The 23,183-nt window shown below is 43.4% G+C and overlaps 2 long non-coding RNA genes across 15 annotated transcripts in view; one reads left to right on the top strand and one right to left on the bottom strand.

The window, feature by feature from the left end:
* Gm29154 (predicted gene 29154) overlaps positions 1 to 23,183 on the top strand; it is a 40,749-nt gene that overhangs the window by 3,119 nt on the left and 14,447 nt on the right. For 4 of the 14 annotated variants that reach the window (NR_168113.1, NR_168115.1, NR_168103.1 and 1 more), the window contains exon 3: positions 17,477 to 17,570. The exons of 3 other annotated variants lie outside the window; for them this stretch is intronic. This is a non-coding gene — a long non-coding RNA (predicted gene 29154). Of the gene's footprint in view, positions 1 to 10,012; positions 10,182 to 17,476; positions 17,571 to 20,028; positions 20,244 to 22,154; positions 22,248 to 23,183 lie in introns of all 14 variants that reach the window. 7 more of the 14 variants (NR_168124.1, NR_168125.1, NR_168110.1 and 4 more) reach the window with 5 other exon arrangements.
* Positions 8,451 to 12,064, bottom strand: Gm32797. The gene is made up of 3 exons (XR_379794.3): positions 11,956 to 12,064; positions 9,433 to 9,643; positions 8,451 to 8,887 (listed from the first exon to the last, which is right to left on the bottom strand). It is a non-coding gene; the product is annotated as a predicted gene, 32797 (long non-coding RNA).

Below are 23,183 nucleotides of genomic sequence, written 5' to 3'. Positions count from 1 at the left end.
GGGGGGAGCTCTCCTAGGAAATCTCAGTATATTCACCACCAGGTCAGTTATTGGCATGCTTATAAGGAAATTAAATCAAATAGTTTGTTTCTCTATTCTCTTGAGAGTATTGTCCTAGCAGCAGGAGAGAACTGGACCACAGGTGGGCTGCTTGACTCCTGTCTGTGCCCTAGAGTTGCCATGAAGTGACACACTATAGATCACAGTCTACCATTGCTGAATGTGGGTTCTCTCTTTCTCTACCCTCTAGGGGCTTTTGATGAGGAGACCAAAAGGCAGCTCTGAGCACAACCCACCCAAGAGCTTTCCTGAATTAATGAGCTAGCTACAGGCTCAATGAGAAACCCTATCTTAAAATGCAAGGTGGAGATGAATTGAAGACACCTGACATCAACCTCTGGGCTCCACATGTACACTTATATGCACATATACACGAATATGCACACACAACACAGAGTATACACAGTACAACAAAATACAGAATAAAAGTAAAGCTATATACCCCTTTGTATACATGACTAGCCACAGCACCTTTAACTGTAATAAGCCCAAACTGTAAATCACCCAATTGTACATGACTATGTGAATTGATAGCAAGCTATGGGATATCCAATGCAATGGGCCCATCTCTGACACTGAATAACTCAGTTTATAAGTCAACAACATGAATAGATCTTAAAATCATGCTGAATGAAATAAGTTGGATATAAAAGATGGTGTGCTGCATGGTTTATATAAAATACTAGAAAATGACCTTGAACAAGTTACTAAACTCTGAACTTCAGATATACCACAGGGAAATAAAAAATTACGGTAACTTCATAATTTTCACCCACACTCAAGTTCCCTGAAATAATGACTCTGAGGCTGAATTCTTATGAAGAAATGCCTTTGGCTCCTTTCTGCTAGCACATAACTAAATGATCCTGTTTAAACTGGTCTAAGTCATGCCACATGGCGAGTTACCTCTCCTTCAGCTTCATGCAACCTTCTTCTTCCAGCATTTAAGAGTGAATCCCCTCACCTAACTATTTCCCAGAATCCTAACTCTCTCTGATGCCAGATGCCCCACCTCCTAATCCTGCCTCAGCTTATTGACCAATCAGCTTTTTATGGACAGGTGAGTACTTTTGCACAGTGCACAGATAATCTCTACAGTTACTTTCCACGATAAACTTGTTGTTGTGATCCATGTAACAGAGATTCTAGTATTCACTTCTTTGTTTATATGGCACCAGACCCCGTCCTCTCATCCCTAAATCACCCCTGACATGATGGCCCCTACTCCCCAGCTCTTGAGATGGCTGTCCTTAGAGGTGCCATCGAGTCCTCTCATAAAAGGCCCCAGTGACTAGAGATTGAGAGAATTTTACCTGGCAAAGTGTATGGTGCTCTGTAGTGTGCCACCTCATGACAAGTCTAGGGGTGTGCACAGGAGTCAAGCAGCTGACCTATGCTCTAGTTCTCTCTGTTGCTAGGACAACACTCTGGAGAAAAGAAAGGAATAAACAATCTGATGTATTTTTTTTAATAAACATAGACAATTGGCCTTGTGGTGAATAGACAAAAGAAATCCCCTAGGAGAAACCTGTCTATGGAAAGCTTTTAGTTGCAATGACCCTGGAGTTGCTTTTGGAAAACTTACCCAGAATTGTCAGATTTTTAAAAGAGAAGTCTAGGGGAAATGAAAAATCATTAAATGGTTGGGATATAAATTGGAGATGAGTCAGAATCTAAGATCCAATCACTACATAGGGTAATCTTAGAAACCTCAGGTGACTTCATCATTGCTCTGGACCAGGAAGTCCACATACCCAGGAAGTATTACCCCAGGACCACTTTTCCTGTTCCGGGTTTACCCTGCTTTACCACCATGTCTGTAGTAGTGAGAGTTCTCTATAGAAATAGCACCAAATACAGAGGGGTAGATAGATTCATTAAAAAGAATCGGCGAAGGCTGTATCAATGTCTTGGTAGGTAAAGTGCTTGCCATGCAAGTCTGTGATGATGGCCCAAGTTCAGATCTGTAGAACACATGAAAAAGCCGGATGCAGTTCACCCATCTGTAATCCCAGAGTGCCCCCATGGGAGACAGGAGGCAGAAACAGGAGAATTTCTGGGAAAACCCAAGGTCCAGCCAGCGTATGCAGAAACAAAGAACAAGAGAGCCTCTGAAACAAGGAGAAAGGGAAAGACTGACCTTTGACCTCCACCCATGTGCCTGCACACACACATACCAACACACACACACACACACAAACACACACACACACAAACACACACATACACACACACACACACACACACACACACACACACACACACAGGCTTATTTATGGAGACTGACAATGAGTTCAAAGATCTATAACAGGCAACCTAGAAACTCAGGGAAGTAAACATTACAGTTCCAGGTCAAAAAGAGGCTGGGGACCCTGAGAGGTGCTTCTTCACTGAGGCTCCAGATCAAGACGGCCAGGCAGCAGGAACTCTTTTCCCCCTCCATATAAAGATCAGCTTCATGTATCACCCAGGCCTTCCAGTTCCTGTCAAAACCCAATATTTTGTTTTCAGCTTAGATGACTCTCACCTCCATGAAGGAGAGGAGGCTGCTGTATTGAGTCCATCCAGTCGAATGTTAATCTAGATGAAGCTCCGGCATGGAGCTGGACCTGCAACCCCCCTCATCCACCTCATTCCAAAACACCCTTGTAGACATAGCCAGAATAATGTGTGAGCCAGCACCTGGCCCCCTGTGGCTCCTTAGCTTTTGTGTTAATAAAAGCTACGGGTCTGCTAAACCAATATATTCAAAAAATTTCACCTGATAGTCACACAGATATTAGATCAGACAGAGAGGTGGGTGAGGAATGGCTACTAAGGGGCTAAAGATAGCCCAAGAGAAGTGATAATTAGGCTCTGGATGTGTAACATTCCAATTTCTTCACAATAACTTAAGTCCTAATCAGTTCGTCAGCTTTGCAGAAGGTTCAATGCAAAGATGCTGTTTCTTTCTGGAAATGTTCATTCGTAGACTCTGAATACCCAGTGCACTGGGGTTAGGATGTGGGCCGTGGAGGGTGTGATTAGCTTGTGAAGGCAGACCTCTCACGGGTTGAATCATGTCCTCGCAGAGGACCACTTCCGCCATGGGAATATTACACAACGCACCCAGTTTTACCTTCAGTCTTTTGGATAGATGCCTATGACTGAGATGACTGGGCCACAGTATAGATAATGTGTGTTTAGCTTTATAGAAAATGATCAGCGTCCTAAAGTGGGAAGTTTAGTTTCTCGTGTCTCCATATCCTTTCTATCATTTGGTGTTCGGTGAGGTTACTGTCTCTATAGTTTGCAAGCTTTCTCTTTTGTATGTGCTTGTGTATGCATATATATATATATATATATATATATGCATTTACATGCAAGTGTGGGGGCCAGAGGTCAACATTTGCATCTCTTCTTCAGTCATTCCCCAGTTTATTTTTCGAGGTAGGTTTTTTTTTCCCTGAACTTGGAGCTCACTGGCTGCTAGACTAGCTGCTTAGTGCACCCCCAGAATCCTGCTTAGCCTCTCCAAAAAATAGGATTAAAGGCTGGTGCCCTCTTGACTGGCTTTTTTTCATGAGTGCTGGAGAATCAAAGTCAAGTCCTTGGGTGGCAAGCATTGTATAGATTGAGCTATCTCTCCTGCCCCGGGTATTATCTTCTTGATGTAGACCTTCATCTCCTCAAATATTCAAATTATGCAGAGAACATCTCGAAGATGTAACTTCTGGGCAGCCCGATGGGCTAGGCTATGATAAACTAACAGGAATCGACTATTTATACCCTCACTTCTTAGCAATTTTATTTTACTGTAATGTGCAATTAAATATAATACAAATTCTTACCAGCTCTTGATGTCTTAAAATACTATTTGGCCCAGATTTATAGAATGTTCTCATGCATGTATCCATAGTCTTTTCTATAAATGAAGATCATATCTTCTGGCTCTGTGCTATCAGGGAAGAGAGTTTGCATTTCTGATTTGATTAAGGGAAAACTAGTCATGGAACCTTTCACAATGAATGTCTTTGGCCTACCCGAAGCCTGAACAAAGAGAGTAGGTAGGGAAATTGCTGCTGATTCTTCTTGTGCTCTGTAAATCCTGACTTACGGTGGTGATTAAGCCTCATCAATGTAGTCTTGCAGAAGTTGACTTCTTAGATTGTTGTTTCTTTCCACATGCATAAATTAATGCAGGGTTTCAAAGTAGGGTGTGAGCATGTGTGTGTGTGTGTGTGTGTAAAAATGACCTTTAGAAGGGATGGAGTCTCTTTCCTATTCTCTTCTTCCTAAAGAAACATTCACAATAACTTTTATAACTCATGTTTAATGAATTCAAGAATTAAAGGAAAAATTGAAAAAAGACATTTGCTCATTCCATAGATGTTATGATTTATGCTCAAGTTGTAATGTTCCATTAACTGGCAATAGTCATTTTTACTATAATCAAAATGTGAGTCAGCTTCTAGCATTTGCTTGGAGGTTGGAGTTGAATAAAAACAAAATACAATTATCTCCCAGCTAATCTGCACTGGGACCAAGTTTCTTGAGTAGTGGAATGATGATTGGGGTAGGATTGTTTAAAATTCCCAACGACGGGGGCTGGTGAGATGGCTCAGTGGGTAAGAGCACCCGACTGCTCTTCCGAAGGTCCAGAGTTCAAATCCCAGCAACCACATGGTGGCTCACAACCATCTGTAGTAGAATGAATAAATGGAAGGTTTTTGCCTGTCAATGAAGAGCAACCACTCCACGAAGCAAGGACAGGCACAACCCGGTTGATTTAGGTTATTCATTCATAGTCAGCTTCGATTAGGGAAACTTTGCAGGCGTTTAGATCCATCCGTTTCTTGTAACTTTAAGTTCTGAAGACATCTGTCTTCTCCAGAATCCCTTGAGGTTCCTCTCTGCCAGAAACCTCAGATGGACCGGCTGGCACCACATAGTGCTCGGTAAATTCTCACACTGGTGCTGACTCAGCACACACTCTACTGTGCCAGCGAGGGCGCCAACAGCTTCAATGAAGAGGAGACAGACCATATGCTAAGATGTGACCTCCATGTCCATCCTTAAGTCCACCGTGATGAACAAGCAGGTGTTTAATAACTGTGGTTTTCAATTTGTCACAGTGTGGGTTCTGGAAGAGAATCCTAGACCCAGTGTGAGAAGATGACAGATAGAGCTGGAGTCTTGGAGACAAAGAGAGACACATAGCTAATTCTTGGTCTTTGAGACAGGCTATCATCTGGAAGCAGCATTCTCTCCTCTCCTCTCTCTACCTCTCCTTCCCTCCCCTCCTGCCCTCTTCTCTTTTCATCTCAACTGTGCTTTGGTACAAACTGCAGCAACTTCCTCCCAACCCCAGGCCTATCCTCTCTCCACTTCTTCTCCTGCTTCTTTCCATTTATTCTAGAGGAAGGAATGCTTTGTTAATCCATTCGTTTACAAACACCTATGCATACCAGAACCACACGGGTATGATGGCAGCCAGCTCCACTAGCCATGTGTGATTTAAGAGGGGTTGTGTGGGGGCTGAATTTTAATTTCTAACAAATTTTCAGCTGGCCACAATTTGGAGAACACACACACACACACACACACACACACACACACACACACACACACATTTATTTATTTATTTATTTGTTTGTTTATTTATATTGCTCAATGTAAGACTTGCCTTCTCCTCTTTGAGCAGGTTCCCTTAGATCTCAAACTTCTTTGCATCCTCAGAGTTTGGCAATATGCCTGACTGAGAAAACAGCTCATGAGCGTTGGTTGATTCTCTACTTTTTCTACCTGAATGTTTACTTACCCCAAAGGTTCATGTGTTGAACTCTGACTCTTGATGGGATGGTATTTGCAGACAGGGCCTTTGAGAGTTGAGGCATTGTGGACGGGGGGCAACCAAAAGAGAAGGACACACAGGTAGCTCTCCCACCATTGACTGTGATGTCCTAGAAAAGGCCTTAGCAGGCCTGGAATCTGTCAGTGCCCCGAGGCCAGACCTTCAACCTCCTGGACTCTAGGAAGAAGTGCCTGTTTGTGAACTGTTGAGTTTATGGCCAGTTGTGCAGAGCTTTCTTTAAGATGTGTTATTCCTCGGGCTGGGGAGAGAGTTCAGCAGATAAAGTGTATGCTATATAAACATGAGTCGGGATCCCTGTCACCCGTGCAAAAGCTGGGTAGAGCAGCATATGCTGGGAATCCAGCTCTGGGGTTGGGGAGAGAGGAGGGACTCTGAGGTTGGCTAAAAGCTGGTCTGGCTGAATCAGTGAGACACTCCACAGCGGACACTCCAATGAGGTGGAGAGCAATTGAAGAAGACACCAACATCAACGTCTGGCTTCCATGTGTACATGCATACACCTGTACATCATGCATGTGTACACACATGTGCATGCGTGCATGCATACATGCACGTGCGCACATGCAGCTGCAGCAAATTTTATGGAGATAGGAGCATTTGGGCAGTATTTCTAACAAATGATGCACAAAACCCACGCTCATTTCTACATACCTGGAAGGCTGAGCTAATTATCTTTTGGCTCCTGGCATCTTGCCTATAAGAGATCCAATGAATGCACTATCACAAGGCATTTGGTGACATAAGAAGATCAAATTATATAAAGAGAAAAACCAAGTTTCCCACTAAGGTAAAGGAAGAGTGCAAGGAGGAGACCAGCACCATCAGAGGTTAAAGTAGTCTTTTCTCAGGAGAACATTCGGGAACCGAGCATTGGTTCACACCAGTTAGCCTTTGGTCCCCACGGCTGACACACTCCTGTTTCCACGGATCTCTCTCTCTCTCTCTCTCTCTCTCTCTCTCTCTCTCTCTCTGTCAGTTCAAAGTGTGGCTTAGCCTGGGATCCATTTCCCAGCCACTTGTGACTTCCTCGTTGAGCTCTGAAGGGCAGAGTTTCCCAAGGAAGGATTTTAATCATATGAAACATTGTGAGAAGTTTTGTGTTAAGGTGCCCGGAGGCCCGTGTGTGCCATATTGTTTAAATACCATTCCTTTTAGTTAATTATCCTGAAAAGAAATAGAGCCGGTCATTCAATATCTCAGTCTGTCCGGAAACTGTAACAAAACCCTACAAATTGGGTGCCCTTGAAACAGCAAAAAATTATTGCACAGTTCTGGGGGCTCAGGTGACATCTAATTACTTCCTCAAAGCCCATCCCCCAACCCTTGTGTTGTCAATGGCATTTCAACTTATAAATTTCCAGGGAAGGGCAAACATTCAGTTTCTAAGCCCATGCTGTACAGATTATAAGAGACAATGGCATTTCTGTTCTAAGCTGAATGCCGTCCTTAGAGATGCATCGTCTACCATAAGCAGAGAGGTCATGAGACACTCACTTTAGTTGAGGAGCCTCACCTGCCAGCATTTACTTTCAGCTATCCCTGCATCTGTGTTTTGGAAGCACTTAGCAGTGGTACACTGGTGGCCTTATGTATGAATTGATGTACTTTGTCCACCTCACTTTGCCTGGATAAGCTGAATGTAGTAGCTTCAGTATCCTCAATATGACATCATATTATATGGGTGGAAACCAAGTCACACCCCAGGCAGACACACCGCCAGTTATACCAGCCGCTTGCTGGGGCCTCACTGGAAACTCAAGGATATTTTCCTGATACATGGCAGAACCAAATCTTGTACTCATGATCTACTCAGATCTGGCTTGTTCCTCACTGATCTTTCTGTGGAAATCCCATCGTTCCCCTTCAGCTCGAAGGAACCTTCTTGCATTCAGTAGGACCTGAGAGAGACAACCCCTTTGTCAAACCTTTATCTCCAAAAATACTTACATTAAGATTCATAACGGTAGCAAAATTATTGCTACAAATTGGCAAAGAAAATAATTTTACGGTTGGGGCTCAGCACAACATGAGGAACATAAAGGGTCACAGCTTTAGGAAGGTTGGGAACCACTGTTAAACTGTGATCCATGCAAGGTTATTCCCTGCTCATAATCTGCAGCCAATTCTCCAGTTCACAGGGTGGACTGGCTGGTTTTGTGTGTCAGCTTGACACAAGCTGGAGTTATCACAGAGAAAGGAGCCTTCCTTGAAGGAATGCCTCCATGAGATCCAGCTGTGGGGCATTTTCTCAATTAGTGATCAAAGGTGGGAGGGCCCATTGTGGGTGAGTGGTGCCATCCCTGGGCTGGTAGTCTTGGGTTCTATAAGAAAGCAAGCTGAGCAAGCCAGTAAGTAACATCTCTCCATGACCTCTGCATCAGCTCCTGCTTCCTGACCTGCTTGAGTTCCAGTCCTGACCTCCTTTGGTGATGAACAGCAATGTGGAAGTGTAAGCTGAATAAACCCTTTCCTCCCCAGCTTGGTTCTTGGTCATGAAGTTTTGTGCAGGAATAGAAACCCTGACTAAGACACAGGGTCTCTTCTATCAACCGAAGCTCAGGTCCTGGGCTCTGCCCAGTTCAATCATCTATGGGAACTATTCTGCCTCATATCTTGGCACACTTGAGGACATTCAGCCAAAAGTCCTCTCTTCTAGCAGGTTTTACTGGCCACTCTTGCCAGACACCAACTATATTACTTTATCCAGTTTAAAGTTTCCTTCAGAACTTTATAAGTTATAATTTCTCATTCACTAATTTATTTTGAGGCAGTCTGGGCACAGAGCCCACGTTAGCCTAAAACTTGCCATGTAGCCTTGAACTTGCAGTCCTCTTGCCTCCACATTCTGAGTGCTGGAACTACAGGTGCACCTCCATGTCTACTCAGTTTGCTTATTCTCTTCTTATTCATCCTCCTTTGTCTACATCTCCAGGAAAGATGGGTCTTATATAAAGGATGATATTTTCCTTTGGTCTAGAAGAAAATAAATTTAGCTGAGTGGAAAGATTTGTTAGCATGGTATCTCTGTTTTCCAAGAACAGTCCAGGGCTTTCTAAATAATTAACAGCTTAATTCTTAAAGGTGTGGTAGGCCAAGATAGATGGGATGGACACTTTGATGGTTAGTTTTAAATGTCAACTTGCTGAAATTAACCTAGAATCACCTAGGGAGAATCTAGGTCAGTTTTGCCTGTGGGCATGCCTATGGGGGATTGTGTTGCTTGTTAATTGATGTAGGAAGACCAAGTCCGTTGTGGGCATCACCATTCCCTAGTCAGGGTTCCTGAATTAGTTAAGATAGGAGAAAGCTAGATGAAAATAAACAAACATCATGGGTGCATTTCTCTCTCTCTATTCTTGACTGTGGATTTGATGCTTTAAGTTCCTGCCTTGACTTCTCTACAATAATGGACTGTAACCGAGAATGGAAAGCCAAAGAAAGTCCTTCCTCTTCTAAGCTGCTCTTGGTCGTGGTGTTTCATCACAACAACAGAAGAGAACCTAGGACAATCACCTTACCTGTGAGAGCGAGGAGCCTATGCAGGTGTGAAGACCTGCTCTGATCATTTGAAGGTGGTTTGGAGTCCATTGTGGTGGAAAGGAAGTGAGGAGAGTGGTGGTGGTAGAGAGGCTGCACTGTGCTCGTTATTACATGTCTTGGGCATCCTGCCGAGGGAGAAGTTAGCTCCTCACAGGCAGCACAGGCAATGGTAATAAGCCAATTATGTAACTGGGGAACAAAGAGGATATAGTTTGATTAATAGCCAGCAAAATCAGTCAAAGCAACATGTACCAAGGCCAGCAACTAACAGAACAAGTAGGGCAGGACCCCCACCTCCACGGGGCAAACAGTGCAGAATCATCTCCCCTGTTGGGCCAGAGGAGAATATATGGTGTCAGCCTCACACTGGCTTGGCCTGACATACACCCAGAGAATTAACAAATCTTAATAGAAATGACTAGTGATCTGACTGTCCAGTGGTAGCTCTCCCTTGGGACTTGTCCTTTTGGAGACTCTCTCACTTAAAAAAAATTCTCTGTAATAAATGTGCCTTTGCGTTGACACTCCTGTGTTCATGTTTCATTTTCCTCACTGAAGTAATACAAGTAATTGGGAAGACACTGGCTCAGAGCCTGTCTCTGGTGACCACTGAATTGTCCAGCACCTGAGGTCCCTGGAGCCCACGGACTGAGCCCATCTGGGCTAAAAGAGGTCCCATACATCCTTCTCAAAGGCCTATATAAATGCCAAGCAGAGTTATAGCAGGGTAAGTATCCACCTTACATGTTTGTGTAAAGCTTCTTCATTGTGCTTCACTTTGATGAGGTTTAAGAACTAGTATTTCCTGGTTGGGAATGTTTGTGTCTTAGAAAAAGAATGACTGTATAAGTTTAAATGTGTACCAACTAATATTAACATTTGAAATGTCAGTTTCTCCATTTTGATAACTGTTGCATGACTTTTCCAGGGGAGACGTGAACAAATATCTAATGGCCTCAGGTGGTGTACCATGACAGATAAAAATGATTCTAGTCTAGTGCAGCTTAGTGGACCAATGAGTTTATTCAAAGGTCTCGGAGCAATTTCCCAACTCTAGGCTCTGCTCACATTCACCTCTGACCCACTTTTAAGGTTAAAGATATTGGCTTGTTATCTCCCTCAGGGCTTTCTTGGGCTCTAACTGCAGATTTGATCAAGATCAAAGTATCCTGTTTTCTTTCTTTTCTTCTTCTTCTTCCTTCTCCATTTCCTTCTCCTTCTTACAAAGACACCAAGTTCCATTTTGCCCCATTCTGCATAGATAATTTAATCCTATTCCCTTATTAAAAGCCCAAGAAGACTGAGATGACAAAAAGTTAGCTCCATAGGTTGATACATTTTTGTCTTGAAAGAGGCAAGAATCCTTGCTTTCTAAATCATAATTCAGGGCTTTTATTTCTACCGAGCCATTTCTGTCGTATTGATTTTTTTCCTGATGTTTTCAAATCCTAAGTCACATTCTCTCTGGTATCTTTGGCCTCTTTCCACATTGCCTGGCTGAAATAGGCTCCGATATGCTGGGCCCTGTATTATTTTCATAGCAGTGATTTGCAAGGTCAGAACCCAAACTTCTATAGATCAGCAGCTGTTTTAGCCTCATCATTTTTCCCGGTCATAAGCGAGAATCAAGAGGCCGTGTTGTGCGTGTTGGTTGCTCTAGAACGTGCCTTACTGCCTCTCTCTGGCACAATGGCTCTACGAGAACAATTATGATGTACTCAGAGTTTGATACATGCTTCTCAATGGTTCCTCCTTCCGGTTCTAGTTCAGCGAAGTATGAGTCACGTGATCATCCACCAGCTGAGAGGATCTGTGGGTTATATGAGACAATCCCCTTCCGCCCCAAACAGGAAGTAAGCAGCCCTCCTTCCTTCAGTGTCGGTTGTGTGTGTCTTGGATCACCTCTCCTACTCGTCTTCCAGCAGCTACAGGGTCAGCTGTGGAAAGCTTGAGACTCCTGGGTACCATATGCTCTTTCTTCCTTACTGGGCATCAAGTAACAGTGTGGGCTGTCACCTTCCAGGCATACTTCATGATTTGTTAAAGACGAGTGAGAAGAATTTAGAAAATCCTCTTCTGCCTCAAATACGCCCACGTTCAATCCAGTCCCCGTGTCTCTGCGTGCGCTTAAAACATTCTATACTGGCTGCCTGAAACTAAATATGGACTGTGTTTCTTTACATTTCTGTAGCAATTCTCCCTCCTCTTTCTTCTTCATGGGCCCTGTCATCTCTGCTCTCTGGTTTAATGTTCAATTCTGGCTAAGGAGGAGCCTATGAAAACAGAAAAATATTCATTTATTTGGCCCAATGAACTGACCTACTTAACATGTTCTCATTTAACTTCCACAAGAACAAATGTTACATATGGGGAAACAGAGGCTAAAACCTGTAGGAGAGATGGCTGATGAAATCATCTCTAGCTAAACAGTGGCTCAGGATTAGAACTCAGGGCTCCCCAAGGCTTAGCCTGGCTCCAATCCTTGCAATGTCTGCACCTACCTGGAAGAGAATCGGAAGTTTCTGGATGCTTCCTTATTTATTTGGAGCTCATTTGTTGCTCTAAGGAGACGCTAATGCAGACAGCAGGGGTGCAGCTTAAACACAGCACAGTGAGGGGGCAGCTGGCAATGGTAAGAATACAGAGTAAGAGAAAGGTGTCTAGGCAGAGGGTATTTTATAACTCTATATAAAATATAACTATTTTATAAACAGCAGAAGTATTTTATCATAAAGCACAACAAAGCAGAACGGCCACAGGGAGAATCGTTTTGACTGTCTCAGCTTCCTGCTCTGTTATAAGGAAGGGCACTTATGAAATGCGTTATCTTTTCTTTGAATTGGAGCATGCCACTATTGCAGTAAAGATGCAATAAAAACTCCCCAGCCACCACTCTTCTCCCAGAACTGTTTCCTAGGGTGGAGAGATGGCCCAGTGATGAAGAGCACTGGCTGCTCTTCCAGAGGACCTAGGTCCTAGTCACAGCTGCTTGTCGCTCCAGTCCCAGCGGATCTGGTACAGACACGTGGTGTCCACCTGTACCCACAGGCAAGGCATTCAGATAGGAAATTAATACATCTTTTCTTAAAAGTAGTGACAAAATGAAAAATAGGGCTTCTTACCAGATATTCTTTCATTGAGGAGGACCAAGAGTTTGACCCTAGCAAGATATTTTCTCAAGGAAAAGGAGAATCTGGTCTCTGGACCAGCCATGACTAGCAGCTGGGAAACTGGTTCAACAATACCAACGGGCCCAGCCACCTGTGGTCTCCCAGAAGCTCTGCATTTATGCTTCTGATTCATCCCCTGCATATTTCCCCGTGGATTTAGTTGTAGCACATTGAATTACCTCAGCTCCTTTCTCCAAAATCAATTTGAACTTGAGTAGGTAGTCTGTTTCTGGACTCTCTGACTTGGCCGGTTGATATAATTCTCTGCCCACCAACATCACATGTCTGGATCACTTGAGATGGCCACTGAAGTCTTGCCTGCATTCTTGTCTTTCCTTTGGATGGTACTCGTGGTTGAACCCAGGGTCTTGTGCATGTAAGACCGTGGCTCTCCTGCCATGGTCTGTGTACCCAGCCATAAAGTCTCTCCATTCTAGCAGAGCTGTGTCTTCTCCTGCAAACACTGAAAAACTTGCACTATGAACACTAACTCGCTTCCTCTACTTATTAGATTTCCTGGGCTACTACACTAAACACTCAGCCTAGTTTTCTAGTAAACAACCTGAAAATAAGCTTTTCCACAGATTTTTTTTCCCCCACAACAAAACCATTTTATCCTCTCTGATACCCATTCCAATTCCCTCAGCTATTGTCTCAGGCTTTCTATGACTGCAGTGAAACACCATGACCAAAGCCAATGTGGAAACTAAAGGGTTTAGTTTACTTTACAACTTTTCTATTATGAAGGGAAATCAGGGCAGAAACTCAAGACAGGAACCTGGAAGCAGGAACCGAAGCAAAAGTCATGGAAGAATGCTGCTTACCGGCTTGCTCCCCATGGCTTGTTCAGCCTGTTTCTTATTCAATCCAGAACTACCTGCCCAGGGAATATACCCATCGTGGGTGGGGCACTTCCATACTCCTTCCATGTTGATTGCTAATCAAAGAAATGCCCCACAGACTTACTTATAGGCAATCTGATGTAGGCATCTTCTCAATTGAGGTTTCCTCTTCCCAGATGACCCCAGCCTGTGTCAAGTTACTGTAAAAAACTAGCCAGGACAGTCACACTAAAGTCTGGCCTGTGTGTCCCTAGGGTAACAACTACTCTCATCTCACCCTTTATCTGTTGGTTCTGAGGTCAAGACAGCACCACCAAGCAAAGAACTGGGTGAGAACGAGCCAAAGCCCTCGTGTGTCCTTCCTCTTTAAGATTAGGACCTGTACTGCCTGTTCCAGTGTCTCAAAACTGTAGTCATGCTTGGTCCAGTTTAGGACCTGTGCTGAGTAGGGTAATACACTCAGTGACAGTTTTCATGGAACAGTTTGGGTCTTTCTCTCATTTACAAATACACCTATAGAATACGCGCACACACAAATGCGATCTCTCTCTCTCTCTCTCTCTCTCTCTCTCTCTCTCTCTCTCTCTCTCATACACACACACACACACACACACACACACACACACACAGATTTCAAGAATCTGTATGTGTGTAGGAAGCATACATTAGCCTTATCAATACAACCAGCCATTTCATGTAATAGCTCCCCAGTGATCAAGCACCCATGTTTTTTCCTGCCTTTCCCCTTTCATGTGTGTGTCCGTATTTAAACCCTAGTCCTTATCTACTTTTCTAAAGAGGTTGTCACTGTTTCGGGCAAGCCATTCCCATACACACAGCTGTTTCTCAGGCAGCTAGACTACATATGTCTGCCCCGCCCTCTTAATAAATATAACATAGGGTATATTTATATCTCCTACATTCAGAGTGGGTCTTCTGTCCTTAGGTATCTTTAGGGACGCACTCTCTCGGACATGCCCAGAGGTGCATCTCTGGTGGGGATTCTCAACCCAGACAATTCGCTTCAGCATTAACGAATTCCAGGGCTCGCCTTAGAGTCAGAGCTCTGGGAGGGTCAGTGAGGTGCTTTTCTAGATTAATTTAACTGAGAGGAGAAGATTACTCTCAACTGGGGTAGTGCCATTCCGTGGGCCCATGGGTCCTTTACTGCATAAAAAGTTGAATACCAGCATTTATCCCTCCCTGCCTCTTGACTGTGGGTATGATGTCACCAGCTGCTTTAAGTTCACCATGCCCTCCCACTTCCATAAAATGGGGCCTTGAGCCATGAGCCCAAACAAAACTTTCTTCCATTAAGTTGCTTCTCCTCGGGTTTTTGTCACAGCAACAAGGTGAGTAACTGTTAGATCCTCTTTGTGGCTGTGTCACGCTCTCCTTCCTTACTCTTCCTTGCTGTCTTTTATTTTAATTTTAAAGACTACATTTATTTGTGTGTGTGCACGCATGCGCAGCATGTGTGCACACACCACACACACACATCTGAGCCGCGCGTGTGCGCGCACACACACACAGGTTAGATGACAACTTTTAGGAGTTGGTTTTTGCTCCTTAGGATGGAACTCAGGTCATCAGACACGGAGGCAGTGCCTTTACCTGCTGAGCCATCTGTCTCATGGGTGCTGTTGCGGAGGAGTTCGTTATCCTTGGTAGTGCCTTCGCTCTCCTTCCTTCTTTTTCACTCACCCTGTCCACGCTGCCATCCACAGTATTTCCAGTTGCAACTGCTCTCTATTACCCATCTATCCCTACCGTCCTGACAGTGCTTCCGTAGGCTGTTCAGTAGCTGATGTATTCGTAGTGTTCCGCTCCTCTAAGAGTTCTTCCTTACGTCACAGCCCATAGGGAAGGCGTACACGCCCCACAGAAGCTGCAAGCACAGATCTTATCTGTGAACTTGTGAAGACATTGCTAAATGGCTATGGCATCCTTTTCCACCAAGGCGCCTCAGGATATTACTCATTTGCCGTGAGTAACTGCTCCAGGCTGGATGACTAGTCAATTCGACAGAACCCAATTCCTTCTCTAGCTAATTCCGTGGCCTTGCTCATAATTACAGCTTAATCCTTTGCTCATTTGCAGGGACTTTCACGCATAGATTGCTGAAGTGTTTTCCACCAAGGGCCGCTTTTCATTCAGGAGAGGCTGTGAAGGCAGAGACTAGGGGGCTGTGGTGCTCTGCCCTTACAGCGGAGAGACAGACAACGTAGCACAGAGCTGCTAGGGTAACCAATGTGCTCTTGCCTAAGGGGCCAGGTTGTCACACCCATTTTATTTTCCTCTCAGGGGTCCCTCTGGGAGACCTTGTTATTTCTGTGGTTCAGAATTGCAGATGGGTAAAAGGCTGTAGCAACTGCGCGGAATGGCCATGCTCTGGAGTCTCTCGGGTCAAGACGAGGATGTGTTCACATGTCACAGCCCATTTCGTTACTGTGGCGGACTTCTCAGCAGGCATGACTGAAATCTCTCCCCTGGGAATAGCAGGTGTCTCCAACAAATAGCCGCATCAAAGTCACAGAGATCTAAGTCTTATGTTCCAAAGTCCATTTGGGAAGCCACAGAGACGCCAAAGCGTCTCTGAACACAAGATCAGTGTCACCTGTTAATCTATCTGCTAATTTTCTTAGGTTGTACTGTCCAGTGCAGTTGCCATCCGTCCTGTGAAGCTACGTCAACATGAAACTAAATTAAATTAAAATGAAATGAAATTAAAAATTTAGTTCTTCAGTCATGTTAGCCACATTTCAAGTGTTCTATCTACACTGGCTATGTGTCTGGCCGAGTGGCTCCCATGTCATATGTGGAACACTGCAGTAGGCCTGTGTCTGAGCCAAGGTGCTCTGGGCAGTGTCTGTTGTGTGTTTGGAACCCAAACTGCAGAGACATCCAAATACACACGGTGGCTGAGTGGTACAGAGAGAGGCACATTGGGTTGGTTGCTGTTGGATTTTAAATTAATTTCCGGTCATTTTGTCAACCATTTGGCAACATTCAGTTCTGTGACCCTCACCTGGTCATTGTGGCCTACACGTTTAGAGGCTATGATTCATATCATACAACTTTTATGTTGCTCTCAGCCAAATAAATGCTTTTCTCCTTAAGGCTCTTTGTTTAATGTGTCCTCTGAGGAGAGCATCAGGGGACTGTTTATGTGTTGTAGTCAGAGGCTGGTGTGGTAAGCAAGAGTGTGCTGTTTATTTTCTGTTGTTTCTGTAGCTAGTATCTTCCACGATCCACGTGAACTCTCTTTTGCATGCGTTTGCATGGTCGGGTGATTTGCAGTTGCCTCAATATGAAAGAGGTAGAGAACTCAGTCATTCAAGAGAGGCACCATTGGGGAATGACGTAAGGCTTCTAACTGCTCTGTGACATTTTTATTCCTACTTCTTCTCTGGCCTTAAATAAGAGCTTGTGTGCACCAAAAATAGACCACCCAGTTCCGTGTGGCTAAAGCTGCCACAAGATTTTGAATGAGGTCCATTTGAAATGACTTCAGATAGATTGCGGTGGCTATCCCCGATGTAAAGTTTATTCTTCATTGCAACTGGAAGCCAAGTGTTTGCCTCCCAGAGTACTCCGAAGATGAGATTAATTTTTAAAAGCGCGAAATAGCACGAAATAAGAAAAAAACAGAAATAAAATAAAGTGTGGCATGTGAAAAACATCTTTATGATTTTTAAAAAAGATTTATTTATTTAGTATAGGTAAGTACACTGTAGCTGACTTCAGATACCCCAGAAGAAGGCATCAGATCTCATTATGGGTTGTTGTGAGCCACCATGTGGTGCTGGGATTTGAACTCAGGACCTTCAGAAGAGAAGTCAGTGCTCTTAACCACTGAGCGATCTCTCTAGCCCCCCATCTTTATTTTTTTTATCCATAGGTTTCACAGATTAGTATTCATCCTTGTGATTTTTGACTGAATTGCCTCTTGGAATATGCTCTGCCTGAGTGACTATTATTTATGCTCTCTCCTTTCCCACACCATCCAGAGGTTAGAATCCTGAGAACTGTTTGGAATAAGGAATCCAAATATTGTCTTCCAGCTTCACCTTGTCACGACAGTCCTCGCCAGGGACAGCTGAGGTGGGTTGACTCATCACATGACTCTTGACCAAAACCTCATCTTACGTGACTTCCTTCAGCCTCCCTCCAGCAAAGGAAGAGTTTGACTCTTGTTTTTTCCCCCTAAGGTTTAATAAAAGCTCCCCAGGCAGTGCTATTATTTTTTTACTTGAGATTCAAGACTAATTCATTTTTCTCCTTTATGGCTTTAAACTTTAAAAATGGAAATGTAATTTATGTACAGTGAAATGCACATATTTTTAGTATATACTTTGATGGGTTTTGACAAACACATACATCACGTAACCCACTATCAAGAGGTAGGGGATTTGTATCTCCTTCGTAAGTTCCCTTCACCCTTTCCCAATCCACACACAATGACTGATCAGTGCAGCTCACCTAGAATCTCATATCCTTTCGTATCAGGCATTCTTCGTTTTCTATGAATTTTAATTAAACATTGAAACATTGGACCAAACCCCTTGGCAGAAAGGCTAATTCTAAAAATATAAAGAGAATGACTTGGTCTTTTAGAAAAATCTTTTTAATTTCTGATTGTCATGACAATGTGGGTTTTGACAGGTTAGTTAAACTCTCTGAGCCCCAATTACCACTCTAAAAGGATTGCTAAAGTATCACCTTTCAACATTTTTTACTACGCTAAAGTAAAATAAGCATCATTTGTGGAGTGTTAAAATATTGTCCATTCCTTCTTTTAGAAGAGAATGTGTTTTTCATCAGAGACTAACAAGTCAGTTTGGCCAATTGTGTGGCCGTATGTTAGCATAGCTATTCATTACAATCAGCATATTATAAATGTCAATTGTTAAGTAGGCAGAGACCAAATTATTCTTTTATACAATTGTGTGTGTGTGTGTGTGTGTGTGTGTGTGTGTGTGTGAGAGAGAGAGAGAGAGAGAGAGAGAGAGAGAGAAAACACTCATTTAATCTTTATGCATGTCCTATGAAAAATTATCTTCTGTTGTCTTCAATAGACCAGGAAACAGAAACACAATGTGGACTTTTAAAAATCAGACCTGTAGCATTAAAGAGTTCACTTCGAATGGAGTAAAACTATGTCCCCAGACAAGGGAACCTTTAGTCTTGTGACTGGTCTGCACACAGAGGAGTTTCCGGTGCAAGCTGGGACCCAAATGGAACAGATGTGTGCTTCACTGAAGCAGCCCACATGCCTTCTGCCTCCTATGCAGCTGGTGCTTGGTCGTTGACTGAGTCCATTCCTTACCGATTCATTCATGAACAGGGTGTGCTATTCTAACCACTTATGCAACTCCTATAAGGCAGAAAGTATTCTGGGCACTGGAAAGTCAGCAGTACGAGAGAGAGAGAGAGAGAGAGAGAGAGAGAGAGAGAGAGAGAGAGAGAGAGAGAGAGAGAGAGAGAGAGTCCCCACCCCATTGAAACTCAAATTTTGACTCAGGAGGATGGACAGAAAACTTAACTAATTATTTAATTAATTAACTTCAGGTCAGTAAGTACTTTGGAGAAAAACAAAAAAGAAAAGTGTAGGTTTCTAGAATATGCTATTTGCCTTTCTATAGATGTCGACGGAAGACCTTGCTACCCTCTCAATTTGTAGAACTCATAAATGAAGGAGGACAGGAGTGAACTTCACAGATAGGAGAGGGGCTCTAGCCAGAGAGAACAGAAATTCAAAAGCAGCAGGGCAGTAGGCACTTGGGTATTTTCTATGAACAGCCGAGAAGCCAGTGAGCTTGGAGTGGGCGGAGCCAGAGAAGAGTGATAGACAAGAGCCATAGGGAGCCAATCATGGAGCTTGGACCTTACTGTGAGTGGCATTCTAAGCTACGGGAAGATTCTGAATGGAGAAAGCACATGATTGGATTTGTTATTCTAAGGATTCATTCTGGCTTCTGAAAAGGCCACATGGAAGTGTAGAGCCCAGTTGGTAGACAAACACAACAGTCTAGGCAAGAAGGGATGCTGGCTTAGGTGGGCTTTGTCATTTTGGGGGCCATGGGAAGTGGTTGGACTTTGCATGTGACCCACAGGACTTGCTAGCAGGTGGGCTGTCATTTGTGAAAGAGTGGTCTAACATCTGTCAGTGGCTGTCTTGTGAGCTGGTAGGATAGAATCACCATTGACTAGATGGGGATGGCAGAGAGAGGAATGGGCTTGAGAAGTGAGTTAAGATGAGTAGAGATGTTCGATGGACAGACAGATATGTGAACTGGAGTTTTAGGGACAAGAGTTTTCGGAGATGAGGGGAGTTTAAAAGCAGAGCCTAAAGGAGCATGCTTCAAGGAGTGGACATGCAGGCAGAGGAGGAGCAGGGGGACACCTGTAGCTGATGAGGTTGGCTTAAAGCGCAATTGCTGTTGATTATCAGATGTTGTTGGAAAGCTTTTATTCTGTTCTTACTGTTGAATATTCCGTGCCCTTTCTAGCCTGTTCTTCACCATGCCATGCTATGGGGTATTCTTCCTTTTATCTCTAGGATGGAAACCAGCCCTGCACACTGCTGGCTCTGGAGGCCTGGTAGATTAACAGGCACCGGACTTACAATTGGTCTCTTAAGCCTTTCAACTCTTTAGAAGCAAAGGGGAAGGCATGGAGGGTGCCATGAAATCAAAGACATTGTTCGTAAGCTCCTGGATCTTATCAGTGTGAGGAAGTGTTCAAAAAAGTTCTGTCCCCCCTAGAGACAAAAAGGTAAGAAGCATGCCAACGGTTTTGCTTTAATCCATGACCTTGGGAACCTCCTTCATCTTCTAGTCAGAGAAATACAACTTGACTTTGTTGAGTTGTGAGTAGGGAGAAATAAGCCCCGCACTGTCCTAGATCTGATCATATGATCTCCAGGTTGTTTGAAAGGGTCACTCTGTGAATAACAGCAAGATGAGGCCGAAGATAATGCACCTGCAAATGTTTATTTCTTTCCAGTCATTATGGGTGGATAAACAACTCTGAACTTCAGTGAAATAAAACAGACAAATCCTGTTGATAATGAATTTGGATTAGACACAGCAGCGGTGGCTTATCTCACTCCATGATGTCACAGACACTAGAGTAGGAGACAGGGAGCATGAGAGCTGGAATCTTCTGCAGGCTCACTTGCTAGCCAGCTTAGTCAGTCAATCAGTCACTCACCTGCCGTATCCAGCAGGCATTAGTACAGTTTCTCTCTGTAGGGCTTTCCCATGTATCCGTATTGTTGGCTTTGCTGTGTACCCTCGTATCAGAGAAAGTGATAGGTTCCATATCTGCCCTTCTAAGCAAGTTGACACAAAATAGAAAGAATTAATTTTTTCTAAAAAGTTCCAAGCTCATAAAATGTTAATATTGATCCTCAAATTTCATGGAGTTTTTTCACAGACCAGTGTTTTAGAGTTCTAAAAGTATCATTCTGAGGTCAGATTTCATTGATTGGCTTTATTCTAATCAGCCTTGGAATATTGGAAACTTAGACTATTAGACAATTGCCAAATAACCTGCTGTGCTAGATCTTATGTGTTATGCCAACTTGACACAGGCTAGGGCCACTTGGGAAGAGGGAATCTCTTACATCTGATTGCCTGTAGGCATGTCTTTAGAGAGCCTTTTCATGATTAATGATTGATGTGTGAAGGCCTAGCCCACTGTGGGAGGTGTTATCCCTGAGCAGGAGGTCTGGAGTTGTATAAGAAAGCAGGCTGAGCATGTCATGGACAATAAGCCAGTAAGCAGTACTCCTCAGTACTGCTTCAGTTCCTACTGTTAGTGTCCTGTCCCGATTTCCCTCAGTGATGGAGTGTGACTTGAGAGCTGTAAGATAAAATAAACCATTTCCTCTCCAGGTTGCCTTTTGTTATTGGTGTTTTTATCACAGCAATAGAAATACTAACTAATACCACAAATTGGTACCAGGAGTGGGGTCTGACTTACATTAGAGGAGTTGGTGTTCAAGGGTGACTGTACTTTTAATTTTTTTCCTTTTTTATTAGATATTTTCTTTATTTACATTTCAAATGTTATCCCCTTTCCTAGTTTCCCCTCCAAAAATCCCCTATCCTTTCCCCACTCCCCCTGCTCCCTAACCCACCCACTCCCATTTCCTGGCCCAGGCATTCCCCTATACTGGGGCATAGAACCTTCACAGAACCAAGGACCTCTCTTCCCATTGATGACTGACTAGGCCATTCTCAACTACATATGCAGCTAGATCCATGAGTCTCTCCATGTGTTTTCTTTGATTGGTGGTTTAGTGACTGTACTTAAACAGAGAGCCAGGTAGGTGCTGCATTCCCTATTGTGACCTAACTTCAGAAGTCACACGGTATTACTTCAGACATACTATAATGGTACTGGTATTCTTAAACTTATCCACGTTCACTGATAGGGTGATTGGTACCACATTTCAGGGGTAGAATTACCAACTACATTGTAAAGAGAAATATGAATGAGAACACTCTTTCAAAAATACAGCCTGTTAGCTGAAGGGTTCTGTATGGCCTTTCATATATCCTTGGTTTTGGTTAAGCCTCCCATTCACCTTATTGGCCTACCTCTTTAAGCCTCCCCCTTTCCCATGTGTTCCTCCTAACTCCACACTGAATGTGCCTTACTCTCCATATACCTCTTCAGACCTCTTCTCTGCCTCCCAGCTCCCATGGCGCCTCTCTCGATACGTGGCCTCTTCTGATACTTACCTCAGCTTGGACACAGCTCTCTGAAGATGTGAGTCTAAGATTTGCATATGAGTGAAAAGAAGCCATTTTTCTTTCTGGGCTCAGGTTGCCTCATTCAGTGTATTATTTTCTAGTTGCATTAATTTTTCTTTCTCAGATTTCATTTGTAAGATTTCACTGTGTAAGCGTACCATGTTTTCATAACCCACTCATTTGGAACATCCAAGTTAGTCCTACTTGCTATCTCTTGTGCCTAGCACAGCAATAATTACAGATCTGTAGGTATCTCTGTTACAGCCCTTTCCAAGGAGTGGTCGCCTCATAGGGTAGATCCACTTTTAACTTTCTGGGAAACTACACTGATTTAAATAGTGACTGTAACAGTTTATACTCCCAATAACAATGCAGAGCATTTTTCCTTTCTCCACATGATTACCCATATTTGTTGTGACTTTTTGGTATAAAACAGGTTATCTAAGTCATTTTACTTTGCATTTGTTTGATGGCTAAAGATCTTAAACACTTTTGTTTTATCTTATTGGGACAGGATCTCTCTGTAGCCTTGGCTGGCCTGGAGAAAGCTATGTAGACCAGGCTTGCCTTGAACTCACAGATATCCATCTGCCTCTGCTTCTCAAATGCTGGGATTAAAGGCATGTGCTATCATCTTGGAATGATATTGAATACCATTAAATACTTACTAGTCATTAGCAAATTCTTGTGAGAATTCACTGTTTAGTTCCATGGCTCATTGTTTTATCTGAATGGTTTTTTTTTTTTTTGATGCTCAGTTTTTTGAGTTGTTTATTGTAATTATTAATCCTCTATCAAATATGTAACTGAAAGATTTCCTGTTGATATCAACTTCTCATGGAGTTTTTGCAAACAAGATGTTTTGAGTTTTCAATTCTTTTTTTTTTCCAAGACAGGGTTTCTCTGTGTAACCCTGGCTGACCTGGAACTCACTCTGTAGACCAGGCTGTCC

The sequence above is a fragment of the Mus musculus genome, chromosome 9, assembly GCF_000001635.26.
Source record: "Mus musculus strain C57BL/6J chromosome 9, GRCm38.p6 C57BL/6J".
Taxonomy (NCBI): Eukaryota; Metazoa; Chordata; class Mammalia; order Rodentia; family Muridae; genus Mus; species Mus musculus.
The sequence above is the reverse complement of the archived record's forward strand: the minus strand, read 5'-3'. Positions and strand labels throughout refer to the sequence as shown.